This window comes from Lygodium microphyllum, chromosome 2, assembly GCF_053477565.2.
Source record: "Lygodium microphyllum isolate KBCC chromosome 2, Lygodium_microphyllum_v1.1.10, whole genome shotgun sequence".
Taxonomy (NCBI): domain Eukaryota; kingdom Viridiplantae; phylum Streptophyta; class Polypodiopsida; order Schizaeales; family Lygodiaceae; genus Lygodium; species Lygodium microphyllum.
Window position 1 is genome coordinate 140,774,605 of NC_141136.1, and position 17,329 is coordinate 140,791,933.

Below are 17,329 nucleotides of genomic sequence, written 5' to 3' on the forward strand. Positions count from 1 at the left end.
AAAAATATGAATTGTTTTATTTTCAACAATTTGGAATTATAAATGACAATCACCAAGCAATGCATTTCTTAAGTGATAGTTTAGATGTTCTATGGGCGATGCTATCTTTCAATTCATGTGCCATTCATTCCCTTAGATTGAATAAAGATTAGCTTGGTAAAGGGCTATATATATTCTACACATGTGTGCTCACATGCATTTGTATGTACAAAACACACACACATGCCTATATATTATCCAACTTGCTACCCTTATGATAAATGGGCACAAATGTGCTTTATTGTAGTTGAATTTTTTCAATTAGTTGAAATCATGAAGTTTTTGAGGCAATGTGTTAGGAAGATTTTTGTTAGCAAGTGCATGAAGACATGGTAAAGATGATGTAGAAAAAATCATATTATTTGGGTTTGGTTTTAGGTGATAGATAAGGGATGTAAGCTCACTTATGTCCTAATGTTTGTATTCATATGTTGTAGAAAGATTTGATCAATTCATTTGAAATCCTAACCACTCAATTGTTATGTATATGTTGTAGAAAGAATCGATCAACCAAATGTGTCATTTAAAGTTACAAGCAATCATAACCACTCAATTGCAAACACTTACTTCAATTGTTAACTTGTAAGAGTATATGAAAGGAGTAACCATACACAACAACTCCATAATTAATTTGTTGAGTCCATAGCCTCTATGATTAAGGGATCTTAAAGTCGTTGCTTGTATTTGAGGTATTTACTATAGAATATTGAAAATTAGCCTTGAGCATCTAAAATTTCCATTACAATAATTATTGGACATTAATGCTAGTTAGTTCTCAATTTTAACCTCATAACTATGGAGAGGGTCATCAATTGCATGGAATACATGCGCAATTGATGATATAATGTGCATCTATGAAGAAAGCATTGGTCTTCGCCATTACTTGTAGCTAAATGAAAATTGTGGACGATAATGAAACATCTATCCATGTTTGCAAATCTCATCAAGAGATTTTAATAGAACAAAAATATAAAGTTACTCCTAACTCTAAATAGACAACAACCCCATAACTAATCTGTTGAGTCCACAACCTCTATGATTAAGGGGTCTTAAAGCCGTTGCTTGTATTTGAGGTATTTGCTAAAGAATATTGAAAATTAGCCTTGAGCAGCTAAAATTCCCATTACAATAGTTAGTTGGACATCAATACTAGTGAATTCTCAATTTCAACCTTATAACAATGGAGAGGGTCATCAATTGCATGGAATACATGCACAATGGATGATATAATGCACAATGGAGAGGGTCATTAATTGCATGGAATACATGCACAATTGATGATATAATGTACATCTATGAAGAAAGCATGGGTCATTGCCATTACTCATAGCTAGATGAAAATTATGGATGATAATGAAATGTATATGCATGTTTGCAACTCTTATTAAGAGATTTTAATAGAAGAAAAATATAAAGTTACTCTTGACTTTAAATATAGTCACATCATTTATAACGAGGACCATGCAACATTGATTTTCATATTTTATTGTTGACTTGTTTGAGTGTGGCATTTGCTTACAAAATATATTCCTAGTGTACCATTTATCAATTTCTTTAAACTTAGCTTTATGCTACATGAGCAATTCAAACCATTTAGAATAAATTTAGATCTGCACTAATGTGTACATTAATGCACAGCTATGATAATGTATGTGATCAAATGCCCCTTTTCTCCACATGATATAGGTCTAAAAGTTGCTATCATAAGTATAATACCAAAGCATGTTTTTGTGTAGAATGATGCCAAGAGATTAGTCACCTTTTCTCCCAACATGATATAGGTTTGAAAGTTGTTATAATAAGTACATTGTTATTGGAATTCTAAAATGGTGTGGTTTGAGCAAATACTTTGCAGGATTGTCAAGGTTCTTTTGTCCAATGCTTCATCAATCGCATATATTAATGGCTAGCACTTTGGTTCCTTTTATTGAGATAATCTATCAAGCAAGGGTGCCCTTTGGCCCCCCCCTACTATTTACTCTTGTAAACCAACTATTGTTGATATAAATGGACTAAAAGGTGTAGTGTGGAGTTTTTAATGGTGGCTACTTCACTAGCAGATAGATATTCATGGATGATAACTTCAACATTATAGATGCTAAATTATTGAGATGGCAAACTCAACACATGCAGATATTGTTTATAAACCGCCTGGTTATATAGGTCTGCACGTTTACACTTAGCATGTCGGTGGTCATTATGATACTCATATGGCCACTAACTTATCACTTATTATATTTAGTTTATTACACCTACCTATAGCTGGCATAATTATAGTGCTAATCGATTAGTATAGTCAGTAATGCATTGTTTAGCTTCGTCAACCACTTTCCTTTATGTTGTATCTCTATACTTTGTGTACAATGTGTTGTGTGAGAAAGAAGAAGAAAAAATCAACAAGAAAACATTTTGGTCTCCATCTCTCTTATTGCGTTCTTGAGTGAGCTTCCTCTTGTGTGTATGGTGTGTGTTTGGTGCAGCAGCTCAAGCAAGTCCCCCCACCACGTGATTCGTGATATGGTATCGGAGTGGCACCACTGAGAGAGGCTAGTTTTGAAGGCTGTAGAGAAGGAGAAAAAGCAAGGATTTGAGAAAGCAAGTAATGGATAAGAACCTTTTCCATTCTTCCACTCTTTCTCTTGGGGATAGTGTATATGGAGGTACTGAAAGCAGGGTAGAGCAAAAATCTTAAATTGCTATGAGATTTGGTGTGTGAGTAGAGCATTGTCTATTTTGCAAACTTGCCCTTCAGGGCTTGCATGCTTCTTTTTTGGCCATTTGAGACCTTCTCGAGCCCCATTTTAAATTTGTAAGGTTGCAGACAACAGTTTCAGGATATACTACAATTTCAGTTGTGTTGATTGAAAGTGGGTATATAGGTTACAAATTTCAAATTTATAAGTCTTGAGGTGTTTGCCAAGAAGCACAAACAATTTATCTACAAATAGCCTACATATTACATATACTATTGAGCAATCAATGAAAAAGGTTGCTTGTTCTATTACTATACACTTATTTTGAAAGGTTGTAGAAGACTTGCTTGTTGTTTTGCATCAATTTTGTGGTAATGGCAAAGAACAATGGAAACCCTATCATTGAGAAGCTAGACAAGAATAACTACCCATCATGGAAGTTTTGAGTGGTGAACTTCCTTATTGAAAAAGGCCTTTACGAGTTCATTTTAGGTGAAGAGAATGAGCCAGAGTGGAGTGACCCTATGACTGTAGATAAATTAAAAGTGCGGAAAGAATGGAATGCAAAAAAAAGGTGATGTATTAGCAATCTGCTCTATCATTGACGTCACTATGTTGGGGGATATAAAAAATGCAGAAACTTCATATGTAGCTTGGACAATCTTTGAGAATATATTTTCAATAAATACAAAGGCACAGAAGATTTAGCTCAAGCAATATTTGAAGGCTTTAAAGAAAGGGAAGATGTTTGTAAATGAGAATGTTTAGAAAGTGAGAAGCATTGCAGATACCTTAGCAGCTATTGATGCAATGCCCAATGATGATGATTTAATTTCATCTACTTTGGGTGGCCTAAAAAATGAGAAGGCATAAAAATCATTTGTCACTTCTGCATATGTACAGAATTTGTTTCCAGTTTTTGATGAGTTGGTCTCTCTCATAAACACTAAAGAGATCAACATGCAAGGTGAATTGTCTAAAACAAGTGGTGAACATGTCCAAGTATTTTACTCAAGTTTAAGAAGGGGACGTGGCAGATCCTCTTCAAGAGGCTGTAGTATAGAAAGTGCTGGTGATAATAAGCAAAATAGTTAAATTAGTAGTTCGGTGAAATGCAAGTTTCTGGAGGCCTTGGGAACTTTAAAGGCAAGGGGAGCTCTATAGGAAGAGGTGGATGGAAAAACAGAGGTTCCAGTAATTCTTGTATTGTTTATCATTATTGTGGCAAAATAGGTCATATTGCATCCCATTGTTATCCTAAAAAGAATGATATCCTTAGTGGTAAATTACAACAAAAAAACTATGCAACATTTTTATGATAGAATGAAGACAAAAATGAGCATCTATTTATTATGCAACATATGATAAATGTTGTTATAGAAAAGGGGACACATGATGATGTATGGTATGTTGATTCAAGTCCATCTTATCACATGACTAGTCATGTTAAATGGTTTGAGAGATGCAGGATTTATAGAATCTAGGCTATGTGTAGAGGGGTGATGATTCATGCCATCCAATTTCACACATTGGAAAGGTTCCCTTCTCCTTGCATATGATGGCCAAACAAAGAATCTATTAGATGTATTATATGTGCCATCCATCACAAAGAATTTAACGTCTATTGGTTAGGTGGTAGAGTAAGGATTGTATGTTCGATTTAGTCCAAAAGGTTGCTTTGTGGAAGATTTTAATGATAATTGTAGGTTAGTTGCAAAGGGAAGTAGAGTTGGCCACCCATTCACCTTAGATACTAAAATTCTTGTTACGAATGCTACTATGTGTATTAAAGGCAAAGGAGTGATTGCAGACATTGAGATATGGCAAAAACATATTGGACATGTAAATGTGTAAAGATTGAAATTAATGCAGTCTAAAGGGTTGGTTATAGAGTTGCCTACTTTTAGAGTTGCAAAACTTCATAAGTCTTTGAAGCATATCAATTTGGTAGGCAGGCAAGATGTCCTTTTTCGCATGATAGAGATGTGAGCAGGAATATACTTGATGTTGTACATACAAATATTTGGGAGCCTATAAAAAACATATCTCTTGGTGGTAGCAAATATTTTGTCACATTTATTGATAATTATTCAAGAAAGCAGTGGGTATACTTCATGAAGGAAAAGAGTGATGTATTTGAGTACTTCAAAACTTTCAAGAAGGCTGCTGCTGAAACAAAAACAAGAAGTGCTTGAGGTTAGATGGAGGAGAAGAGTACCTCTCTAATGAGTTCAATAACTTCTTGAGGTCTCATGGATAAAGAGACAGTTTACTTATAGATATATCCCATAGCAAAATGGGGTTATATAAAGAAAAAATAGACATATTGTAGAAGTTGCATAGGCGTTGATAGCTGAAAAGAATATGTCAATATATTTTTGGTTTGAAGTTATTCATACTATTGTCTATATTATGAAGATAACTCCCATAGCTGTAATTCATGGGATAACCCCCGAAGAATGCTTTACACGCAAGAAGCCCAATGTGTCACACTTGAAAGTGTTTAGTTGTATTGCATATGTTCATGTGCCAAATGAGTTGCAAAAGATGCTTGATTCAAAGTGTCATGAAGGAAAAATACAACATTAATATTTGCACCTTGGATTAATTCCAGCCTTTGTAAATTTAGCTTTAGCCTATGTGTACATGTGTGAACAGCCCTTAAGTTTGGAAGAGGGTTAGAATAAAAGGGACTAGAGGCCAAAGGCAAGACATCTTTTGATCATTCAATAATCTTGGCTTTACCATTTTCTTGGAGTTAGCTTCTTCTAGCCTATGAAGCACTCAGGCATGGCCGTCATGTATTCTTGAATTCCCAACCATTAATACATGATGAGGATGTCTTGGTGCAATAGATTTGTTAATTCTTTGTTGTAGCTTAGTTAATTTTCAATTTCAGTTAGATTTCATTCCATGGTTGATTGCTTTCATTACATTGGTATCAGAGTTGTAGCTTAGATCCTTGCAGAAGTCATTTTCAAGTACTAGATTCAGTTTCCTAGGCTAGAGAGAGCAAACCATAGTTAGGAATTTGAGTGACAGGACTTGACAGGACATGAAGACTTCAAACCGGAGTTACATGTGAAGGTCTGCTACAAACAAGGATGAAGATGGTGATTCTTGGCATTACCAATGGAAGAAATGGAAGGCTCCAGCCAAAATAGCAGGACGTGCTCAAGTTTTGAGCAAAAATTGGGGTAAGTGGACAAACTAATGGTTACAGGATTTAGAGGAAGGAAAAGTTAGAGTTACTTTTCATGAAACAAAGGGTTTCTTCTCTTTCCCTTCAAGCTGTCCACAAGAATCCATGGCCAAGACAACATCAGATCTTCTCCTTCTCACTTTTATCATGAGAATGTGTTGGATGACCTTTTTCCCTGCTTCAAGAGCTTCAAGTGGAGTAGCTAACATAGCTACTTAGCTTCATTGTGGATTTCTGGTACGTGAGTATGTACTCACGCTGTTTGCACCACCTGTACATACTCTTCTACTGCGTGAAAAATTTCAGAGTTATGATGCCTCTTAAGCATTGCTAATGATCTTCAAACCCTGGGCAAGAGATCTCTCACAAGTTTCTTCAAGATTCTTACTAGTTTGGAGTTTTCCTCTTCTTCAAAACCCTGGTTATGACAGTTTTGGACAGCACTCATATTTCTCAGATTTCTTCATCAAGATCAAAGGGTTTTTGTTCTATTATACTCCCTGAGGCTTCTACATACATCCTAGTACCAACATTGATTGATCTTGAAGCTTGAAGCTTTGATGGAGCTTGGATATGGAGATTGCAAACTCTATGTATAACAGTTTGGGACAGCATTAAAGATTCCTGAAATTTTTAAAGCAATTCATGGGGCTTTTGTGGGCAAAGCATCCCTGAAGCTTCCTCAACCATTTCCCTTCAAGAATCCATCAACATTGGACCAACATTGAAGAGATTGAAGCCAATGGAGGTCTAGGTGTTCAATGGACAGCATGAAGCTTTTATGCCATTAAATTTTGGCATTCCCTCTCAAATTTCGGGATCTCTTGGATACATTGAAGCCCTCTCTATTACCTATTGCAACCTACTTCAAGTAGAGAAGGTAATTGGTCTTCATCAACCCTCATTTGGAGCATTCATGGAGTCATGGAGCTTTCATGGGATTAATGAAGCTGAAGCTTATCAAGGAAGGGATTATCCTTGAATATTGAAGATCTCTTGGACTGATTTTAGACGGAATATCAAGCTCAGCTCACCTATGTCAAGCATTATGGATTGAAGGTCATTCCATCAACAATGCTCTTCTCCAATCAACTAAATGAGGTACTCTAATCACTCTTAATTTCTCTTTCCATACAATTGCTGATCTCATTTCCAATTGCTGAAGAGAAATAAGAGGATTAATGAAGCTTTCATTCATAGCTTAATGCATTACATGAAGCCTATAGGTTATGTCAGTCATTGTCTTTACTAAACCTCTTCAATTTACTGAAATGGCCATCTCTAAATGTCTCAAACTCTTCCATAATGAATGAGCATTACCCATCTACTTTCATTCACTGAAATCAGTAATTTCTTGAGCTTCATTACTCAATCTTTATTGCCTAACCTTGACATGAAATTGATTGCCTATTTTGCCTCTTGATCATAAGAAAATCATTACCCAATTGGTAAGTGAGAAAAGCTTTGTAAGCAGTGAGTCACTGCTGAGGTAAATACCTCTCCATTTCTCATTTACATTTCAGCCTTTTCAATTCCAATCTTGCATATCATGAAAAGGGTAAATGAAAGGCAATTGTATTTCCTTCCTATTCCATGCATATCATACTGATTTTTAGAGCTAGAATTCACTTGCCATGTACTTGCCCACGAGGAAAAGTGGATGCCGGGCGAGTCGGTAGGACAAAAGAGAGGTGACCCTCCCCTACCGACGAGGACCCTGAAGGGGAGCACAACCCCGCCCGAGAGGGAACTTTGCAAACCCCTCGGGTCTCAGATCCCACGTATTTTCAAGTTTAGGTGCAGGTACAAATCTCAAAGGCACTTGAAATCAGCCTACAGCATGAGTTATGGGCAGTGAGTTCTTGAGATATTGGAAAATGTATGGTACTCATGAATGTATGGCAAATGTATGAAGACATATGGCTACAGTAAAATATATGCATCCTATTGAAAAGACACTATGGTTCAGCATTAAAGTTTGGAACAGAGTATGTATGCATACCCTCATTAAAGATTGCAGTCTACATTGAGTTAGACAGCCATTTTACTGGTTACAGAGGTCATTTTTCAGTATGGGCAGATGTATGAGACTCTCCTACAGGGTTATGAAGTTGGTACATGCTTGGTATTGATGGTACAAGCCATTAATTGACTAGAACAGGGTATTTACTGCCTGCAGGAATTTTCAGACAGCAACAGAAAATCCCTTACAGAAATTTCTGTACTCATATATTTTCTGTACTTGATAGATCGTTGGATAGAGGAATCTTCAAGCTTTGAACAGAGCCAAAGACCTTGTAATTTGGAGCTCTAGAAGTGAAGATAATCAAGTTTTTCTACTGCAGGAAATTCAGGACAGAAATCAACCCATGGCTAGAAATAAGAAGAGAGACCATGTTTTGGATACTATCAATGAAGAATTGAAGGAATATCAACAGGAAAGGGATGAACATCAACAGGAAAGGGGTGAACATGACACTTCTCAAGATGCCATTTACCGAATGCATTATGAGAACGATGAAGTCGATGCAAGTTCCACCCACTCCCCTACCAATCAACCCATAGAGACGTCTCATATCTCAATGAATTCAAATAGTTTTCAACAATTGTCAAATGACATAAAGGATATGAAATCAGGTTTCGAGGGTATGAGGTTGGGTATTGACAAGCTTGTAGCACTTCTTGGTGAGAAAATGTTGCCTACAGCTGGTCTTAATATCCCACATCCTCATAGGGTCGAAGAATCACCTAAACCACCTACTCCTAAGGTGGTAGGTCAATTTGAAGTTGGAGAGTCATCTAAAGCTAAGGATTTTGTTCATCCCACTTCACTTCAGCCACAATTCCATCAACAAAAGGGTCACTTTCAGCCACATGGGCAGGATCTTCAAGAGAAAGTGCAAACAAACTCAAAGCATGATGAAGACATCCATGGGTGCAACTCTTTCTACAAGCAATTTTACCCTCAAGCAAATGTTGGTGGCTATGAGCAAGGGCATGTTAATTCAGTTCCAAACTCTTATGGGCAGCCACATGGACATGTGAATTCAGCCCCAAATGCTTTTGGACAGCCACAACATAATTTCTCTACTCAAGTGCAGCCCAATAGGCCAAGTCCCATGTTAAATCATGGTTGGAATCAGCAAAATAATGGGCAGCAACCACCTTTCAGCTCACCTATGCATGGACAACCCCCCAATGTGAGCAACACATACTTTCAGCCTCAAGGACATTGTTTCCAGCCACAAAGTCATGGTATGCATTATGGACAGCAAACTCCTTATGCGCAAGGGCATGGAAATAATGAATATCCTAGGCAAGGACCTTTTGGCAATTCTTTTGGGCCACAACACCATAGTGGGCAGCAGCACCCTAATGGACAACCTCCTCAATACGAGAGAGAGTACAAGGAGAAAATAATTATCTCAAACTTTAAGGGAGAGAACCCTTCACCCACGGAGTTGGAGGAGTGGTTTGACAAGTTAGAGATGTATTTTTCCCTTTACCCAAGGCCCGAGAATGCCAAAGTAAAATTTGCAGCCCTTCATCTAGAAGGCTACGCTCACACTTGGTGGAGATATATGGCGAGGATGGGACATGACTTCTTGTCTTGGGACGCATTGAAAAATGCTATGATTGAAGTCTTTGTTTCTCCTATTGAAAAAGAGCGGTTAGAGAAAAAGAGGTATGCACTTGAGCAACGTGGTCTCTCGGTTAGAGAGTACTCAAATCAGTTTTTGAACCTCTCAATGTATGTTCATGGGGTTTCCGATAGTGCCAAGTTGAATAAATACATATTTGGTTTGGAACCTATTCTTTCTTCTGAAGTTGGAGCCATGAATCCTACATCCCTACAAGCTGCCATTCAATTGGCTGAACGTTATGGGCAGAAATACAAGGGTTTTCAGCCAAAAACAGGGCATTCTTTTCAGCCTACGCAGTTCCCAAGGACATCAGGCCATTATGGGTATGCTAAAACTGATTTTCAGCATATTGGGAAGCCATCAAATACTTTCACCAATACCTACAGCAAGATACCCACTTTTCCTACTGTGTTTGGGTCAAAACAAAGCAGTAATTTCAGACCTAATGCTGAAAATAGATTTGATGGAAAGAGGACTGATATAAATGCCAAAACTTCAGCCCCTACTCAAGGCAAACATGTATCGAATGACAAGCTCAAAGATATGTATGCTAAAGGTCTATGCTACAAATGTGGAGAGAAATGGTCACCCGATCATAAGTCCAAATGCAAGGCCAAAAATATGAAGATTAGCATGATCATCGAGGATGATTCCGATGTTGAATCTATTGAAGGAAGCTTGGCTCAGCTTGATGTCACAACAACTCAAGAAGAGGCGCATGAAAATGAAGAGAATGGTCATGATGAGTTCTATGATCCGATGGATGGGTTTCCTTCCGACCCGGGTGGTCATTATTTGGATGATTCATGGACTGATTTACATCCATCGCTATGTGCCATATCAAGTGATGCATGGAGTGGTTCAAGAGGGGATAATACCCTACGCCTTAAAGGTCAAATCAAGGGAAGGACCGCTCATATACTCATAGATACAGGAAGTACACATAGCTTCATTAATGCTAAGTCACTCAATGGGCTGAAATTGAATACGCATGAAATGCCTACATCACTCAAAATCCAAGTGGCAAATGGAAATTTTGAGATGAGCAATCAATGCTGTCCAAATGTACCTATCACCCTTTCCCCATTGTGCACTACATCAGTGAGCCTAATTGCATTAGAAATGGGTCCCATTGATATAATACTTGGCTGCAACTGGCTGAAATCTTTGGGCAGATTTACCATGGATCTCAACAACATGGAAATGGAGTTTAAATGGTGTGGACAACAAGTAACACTACATGGAACTGAAAAGAAAAGAATGGAGATGATCAGTCCCAAGAAGGTTAAGAAAGAGATAAATGCAAAGGCATGTATGTTCACCATTCTTCTTTCCAAGATTGAAGAGGATCAGCCCTCTTCTCCTACCAACAATATGGACCCATGTCTTTGTAAATTGCTGAAAGAATATGATGATATTTTTCAGCCACCTACCTCTCTTCCTCCCAAAAGAGAAGTGGATCATCCCATTGACTTGCTGCCCAATACAAAGCCCATCAACAAACCACCATATCGCCTCTCCAAAGTGGAAAGAGAAGAGGTAGAACGCCAAGTCAAAGAGCTTTTGGAAATGGGTCTCATTAAGGCAAGCCAATCACCTTTTGCTTCTCCAGTCCTTCTTGTGAAGAAGAAAGATGGCTCCTTTCGAATGTGCATTGATTACCGCGATCTCAACAAGGTCACTATCAAGAATAGGTATCCAATACCTAGAATAGATTATCTCTTAGATGAATTGAAGGATGCCAAGGTGTTCTCAAAAATTGACTTGAGATCGGGATATCATCAAATATGCATGAAGGAAGGGGATGAATTCAAAACAGCCTTCAGGACGGAGAGGGGTCTTTATCAGTTTATGGTTATGCCTTTTGGGTTATCAAATGCTCTAGCCACATTCCAGTCTCTCATGAATAAGATACTTTAGCCATTGCTCTTTAAAACAGTTTTGGTATTCTTTGATGACATTTTAATCTATAGCAAGAATAAAGAAGACCATTTGCAGCATGTAAAAGAGGTCTTTGACATATTGAGGATACACAAACTGTTTGCCAAGGCCACTAAATGCTCTTTTATGACAAAAGAAGTTGAATACTTGGGTCATATAGTGGGAGAAGATGGAATCAAAGTGGATCCTAAGAAGGTTCAGTGCGTTAAAGAATGGCCTACACCAACCAATGCCACTTCATTAAGAGGTTTCCTTGGTTTGTCATCTTTTTACCGACGGTTTATGAAGAACTATGCTCATGTTGCAGCTCCTCTTACCGATCGGCTGAAAAAAGAAGCCTTCTTTTGGGATGAGATCGCTGACAAGAGCTTTAATGAGCTGAAGCAATTGCTTGTTTCAGCACCCATACTAGTTTGCCCTGACTTCTCCAAGACTTTTACCATTTATGCAGATGCCAATGGTAGAGGTTTGGGAGCAGTTTTGGTACAGGAGCATGGTGTCATTGCATTTGAGAGTAGAAAATTTGATGACAAAGAGAGAGAGATGCATGTTTATGAGCAGGAGATGCTTGCTATTTTACATGCAATCAAGAAATGGCACCATTACCTCTATGGGACACACTTCAAAGTCAAAAGCGATCATAGGGTCTTGAGATATTTTCTCTCGTAGCCCAATCTTTCTCCCAAGCAAAAGAGATGGTTGGCCACTTTGCAATCATATGATTTTGAAATATCATACATGGCTAGCAAGGATAATGTGGTGGCTGATGCGTTATCAAGAATGTGGGCATGCAGTCTATCTACTGTGTCTACCATCTATAAGGATTGGATTGAAGACATTCAAGAGGAATATGTGCTTGATGAGCATGCTGCCCATATTTTACAGAAATTACAGCAAGGGTGTGATGCTGAATTTCCTAACTTTAAAGTGCATAATGGCCTCTTATGGTTTAAGGGTAAAGTGTACTTGATTCCCAGCAGTAAATTCAAGCTGAAGGTGCTTCAAGAGATGCATTCATCGCCAATGGCTGGTCACTTGGGCCTTTTCAAGACGTTTGATAGAGTTCATCAAAGCTTTTATTGGAAAGGTCTATGGAAAGATGTTAAGGAGTATGTATCTCAGTGCTTGGAGTGTCAGCAAAATAAGGATTCCACTCTATTACCAGCCAGCTTACTTCAGCCTTTACCCATACCTACGGGCAAATGGACAGATATTTCCATGGATTTCATAACGGGATTGCCTACTACCAGTCATGGATGGAACAGTATCTATGTGGTAGTTGATAGATTGACCAAATCAGCCCACTTTATCCCAACTAAAGTCCAATATTCAGCAAGGCAAGTAGCCGAGCAATTTATGGAAGGTGTGTTCAAACTATATGGTATGCCTATGAGAATAGTATCAGACCGTGATTCGAAGTTTATGGGCAACTTCTGGAAAAGTCTATTCTCCTCTATGGGTACTTTCCTCACTCCTAGCACGGCCTATCACCCTCAGACTGATGGGCAAACGGAGAGAGTCAATCATTGGGTGGAAGTGTACCTTAGGCATTATTGTCATGACACACAAGCTTCATGGGATCGTTGGATCCACCTTGCTGAATTTTGCTATAATAACACGCATCACATGAGCATTGGGATGTCTCCGTTTGAAGCTCTTTATGGGTATAAAGTCCAACTTCCATCAGTTTTATTCCATGAAGACATCAACCCACAAGCAAAGGAAGAGTTGGAAAGAATGGAGTTGCTCATGAGGTAATGCAAGGACAGCATAAGGAAAGCACAAGACGTAATGAAGGTCTATGCTGATGAGAAAAGAAGACATTTAGACTTCAAGGTTGGAGATTGGGTATTTCTCAAAGTGCCCAAGACGCATTATGCTTCATTAAAGGGTGGGAATAACAAGCTTGCTCATAGGTTTTATGGACCATATTTGATTTTGGACAAAATTGGAGAGCTTGCTTATAAACTTCAGCTACCATCCTCCACTAGAATACATGATGTATTCCATATTTCACAGCTGAAGAAGTATGTTGGGCTCGATGTACAAGTATTGGAAGAATTACCACCATTGGATGAGGCAGGACTGATCATATATGAACCTGAAAGCATTATTGGAAAGAGAGAGAAAGTTCTCAGAAATCGTATTCTCATTGAGTATCTCATTAAGTGGAAGAAATTGCCCATTTAAGAGTCTTCTTGGCAACCATCCACTTATGTCAGTAACTTTCCTTGGTTATTACAGGATGATATATGATGCAGTATGCAGTGACTGTGCAGAGTCAGTTTGCTGTATGAAATTTCTGCAGACAATAAAACTGTCATGACTTCATCAAAATTTGATTCTGATGTTATGGGGTGATGCTTGGGAGTGTATACTTCGTTTCCACACCTCATACGCCTTATTTGGACCAATATATCAAAAGTTATGGCAGTTTTAGTGAATCAGCCCTGTTTGGACAGCAGCCAGTTTTCTCACAGTTTGGCATGCAAAAGGTCTTCTTTTCATGGACAGTGCTTTCTTATCATTTGGAAGTGAATGGGCATGATTACTATCATTCTTGACTTGGATTCAGGCCATTACTTCTTGGTTTTGAGGACAAAACCATATTCAGGAAGGGATGGTTTGTCATGAAGGAAAAATACAACATTAATATTTGCACCTTGGATTAATTCCAGCCTTTGTAAATTTAGCTTTAGCCTATGTGTACATGTGTGAACAGCCCTTAAGTTTGGAAGAGGGTTAGAATAAAAGGGACTAGAGGCCAAAGGCAAGACATCTTTTGATCATTCAATAATCTTGGCTTTACCATTTTCTTGGAGTTAGCTTCTTCTAGCCTATGAAGCACTCAGCCATGGCCGTCATGTATTCTTGAATTCCCAACCATTAATACATGATGAGGATGTCTTGGTGCAATAGATTTGTTAATTCTTTGTTGTAGCTTAGTTAATTTTCAATTTCAGTTAGATTTCATTCCATGGTTGATTGCTTTCATTACACAAAGGTTGAAAATTATATTTTTATTAAATTCTCTTTAGAGTAGAAATGATATCTTTATTATAACCTTATGACATGTGATTTTAGAGTGAGTAGGGATGTTATTTTTTATGAGATGACCAGTTGGTATGCATCTAATAGTGATGTATTGGATGATGATGATGATCATGATAGTTACATGTAAAAAGAAAAGTAAGAATCACGGAGCCTTAGTGGACCGGAAATACCATCTGGTACTACATCTACAATTATCCTTGGTTTGGAAGACTAAAGAGTAGTCCCACATCTTCAGATGCATCTACTAGTATTACAAGTAAAGACAAAGGGAAGAATAAAGTGTCAGATAGTAATGATGTATTTGCTAGTCATTTGGGATTTGATGGAGATTTCGATGGTTTAGAGAGTTTGGATGATGAGCTTGGTATTCCTTCAGTTATGACACCAAGTGTATAAAGAGCACATGGTAATGCAAAGGCTCCATTGAGTGATCAAGTGATACATAGGTCTAGTAGGTTCAGATACCCTTTAAAAGATTTGGTTTTGAAGGTTATGCAACTCATCATTATGCTTATATGGTAAAGGTGGTTGAGGATGTTGAGGCCACTTGTTTTGAGGATGTTGTTGGCCATGCTCATTGGATGTAGCAATGGACGAGGAGATGGTCGCATTAGAAGACAATAAGACTTGGGATTTAGTACCATTGCCTAAGGGGGAAAGAAAGCTATTGGATGTAAGTGGGTTTAAAAAATCAAGCATAATGTAGTTAGCAAGTATAAGGCTAGGTTGGTTGTAATAGGCTATGCTCAAACATATGGCATAGATTATGAAGAGACATTCAATCCATTTGCTAGAATAGTAATTGTTAGATATGTGATTGCTTTGGTAGTAGTTGAAGGTTGGAGTTTGTAGCAAATGGATGTTAAGAATTTCTTCTTACCCAGTGAATTGCAAGAAGAGGTATATATGGAGCAGATTGGGGATCACCATTGAGCCTTTTTGAAGAGGCAAAATTGATGGAAAATAATCAAAAGTAGTTCATTTTGGCATGGCCTGAGCCTATAAGTTGTCCTTTTTGCTAGCCAATAGGTTATGAAGATTTATAGCATCCTGCATATGTGTGCAAGTTAAACAAGGCACTCTATATGGGCTAAAGCAGGCACCTAGAGCATGGTTTAACAAGATTGGAGAGTATCTTGTCAACATTGGCTTTTATGTTTCTAATGATGATCACTCACTTTATGTGAAAAAAGAAGATGCAGGCTTGGTCATCATAGTCATCTATGTGGATGACTACAGGTGACAATGACAATGAGATTGCTAAAGTTATGGACCTTTTGAAGAAGTTTGAGGTGAAGGATTTGGGTGAGATGATGTATTTTCTTGGTATTGAGGTGATCAGATGCGATGACGATATATGGTTGTCCCAAAGGTAGTATGGCTTGGATATGTTTTCCAAGTATGGTATGACGGCATTAAGTCACTTTCAGTGCCACTCGAGCAAAATGTGAAGTTGAGTGCTGATGTTGGGGATGAGATAGAATATCGTACTATATTCAGGAGGATAGTAGGGAGTCTGATTTACATGACTATCACAAGGCTAGACTTGAGTCATGTTGTTGGCCTTACCATTCAATTTATGTAGATGCCTAGAAAGCCTCATTGGGATATAGTTAGATGTATGTTGAGATATGTAAAGTCCACTTTGCAATATGGATGTTTTTATGAGGCAGGTAAGGATATACAGGTGTTTGGATACATAGATACATATTGGGCTTGTAGCATGTCTAATAGAAGATCTACCAGATGATTCATGTTTTCCCTTGGTAGTGTAGCAATTATGTGAAGCAGCAAAAAAAAGCTTATAGTTGCTTTATCGAGTACAAAGGCTAAGTATAGAGGTACTTCTATGGCAACATGTGAGGTGGTATGGTTACAACAGTTATTGGGTGATTTGGATGTGTAGAGAGATGATCTATTTATCATTCATTGTGACAACATGAGCAACATACAGCTAGCTAGAAACCTAGTGTTCCATACTAGGATAAAACATATTATGGTACATTACCACTTTGTGAGAGAGGAGGTACTTATAGGAGGGATTGACTTGGTATATGTCAATACGTAGGATCAAACAGCTAACATTTTCACAAAGGAATTGGGTTTAGAGAAGCTTAAAAATTTTTTACGCTTACTTTGAGTTGCAGAGATGCAATTGAGCTTGAGGGGGAGTGTTGAGATGGTAAGCTCAACACGTGTAAACATTTATGAGATGGACCGCCTAGTTAGATGGGTATGCATGTCTACACTTAGCATGTTAGTGATCATTATGATTGTCACATGGCCATTGACTTATCATTTACTATATTTGGTTTGTTCTACCTACCCATTGCTGGCATAGTTATAGCACCAATCAATTAGTATAGTTAGTTATGCATTGTTTCATCTTTTAGGCCACTTTCCATTATGTTATATCTTATCTATGCATTGTGTACATTGTATTGTGTGTGATAGAAGAGGACAAAACTAGCAAGAAAACATTTTAGCATGCATCTCTCTTTTTGTGTTCTTAAGTGAGCTTCCTCTTATGTGTATGGTGTGTGTTTGGCACAATAGCTCAAGCAAACCCCCCACCAGAGATTCATGACATAAACAACAATCTTTATGTAAGCTAATTAATACATATGATGAGTTTGTAGCATTATCAGAATTAGTTATTAGGAAGGAAAAATCTAGGATAGCTTTGTTGGATTGGATTGAGAACCTAGAAGAAGTAGTTCAATTGGGATTAAGAGCTATTAAAAAGGGATGAGCAT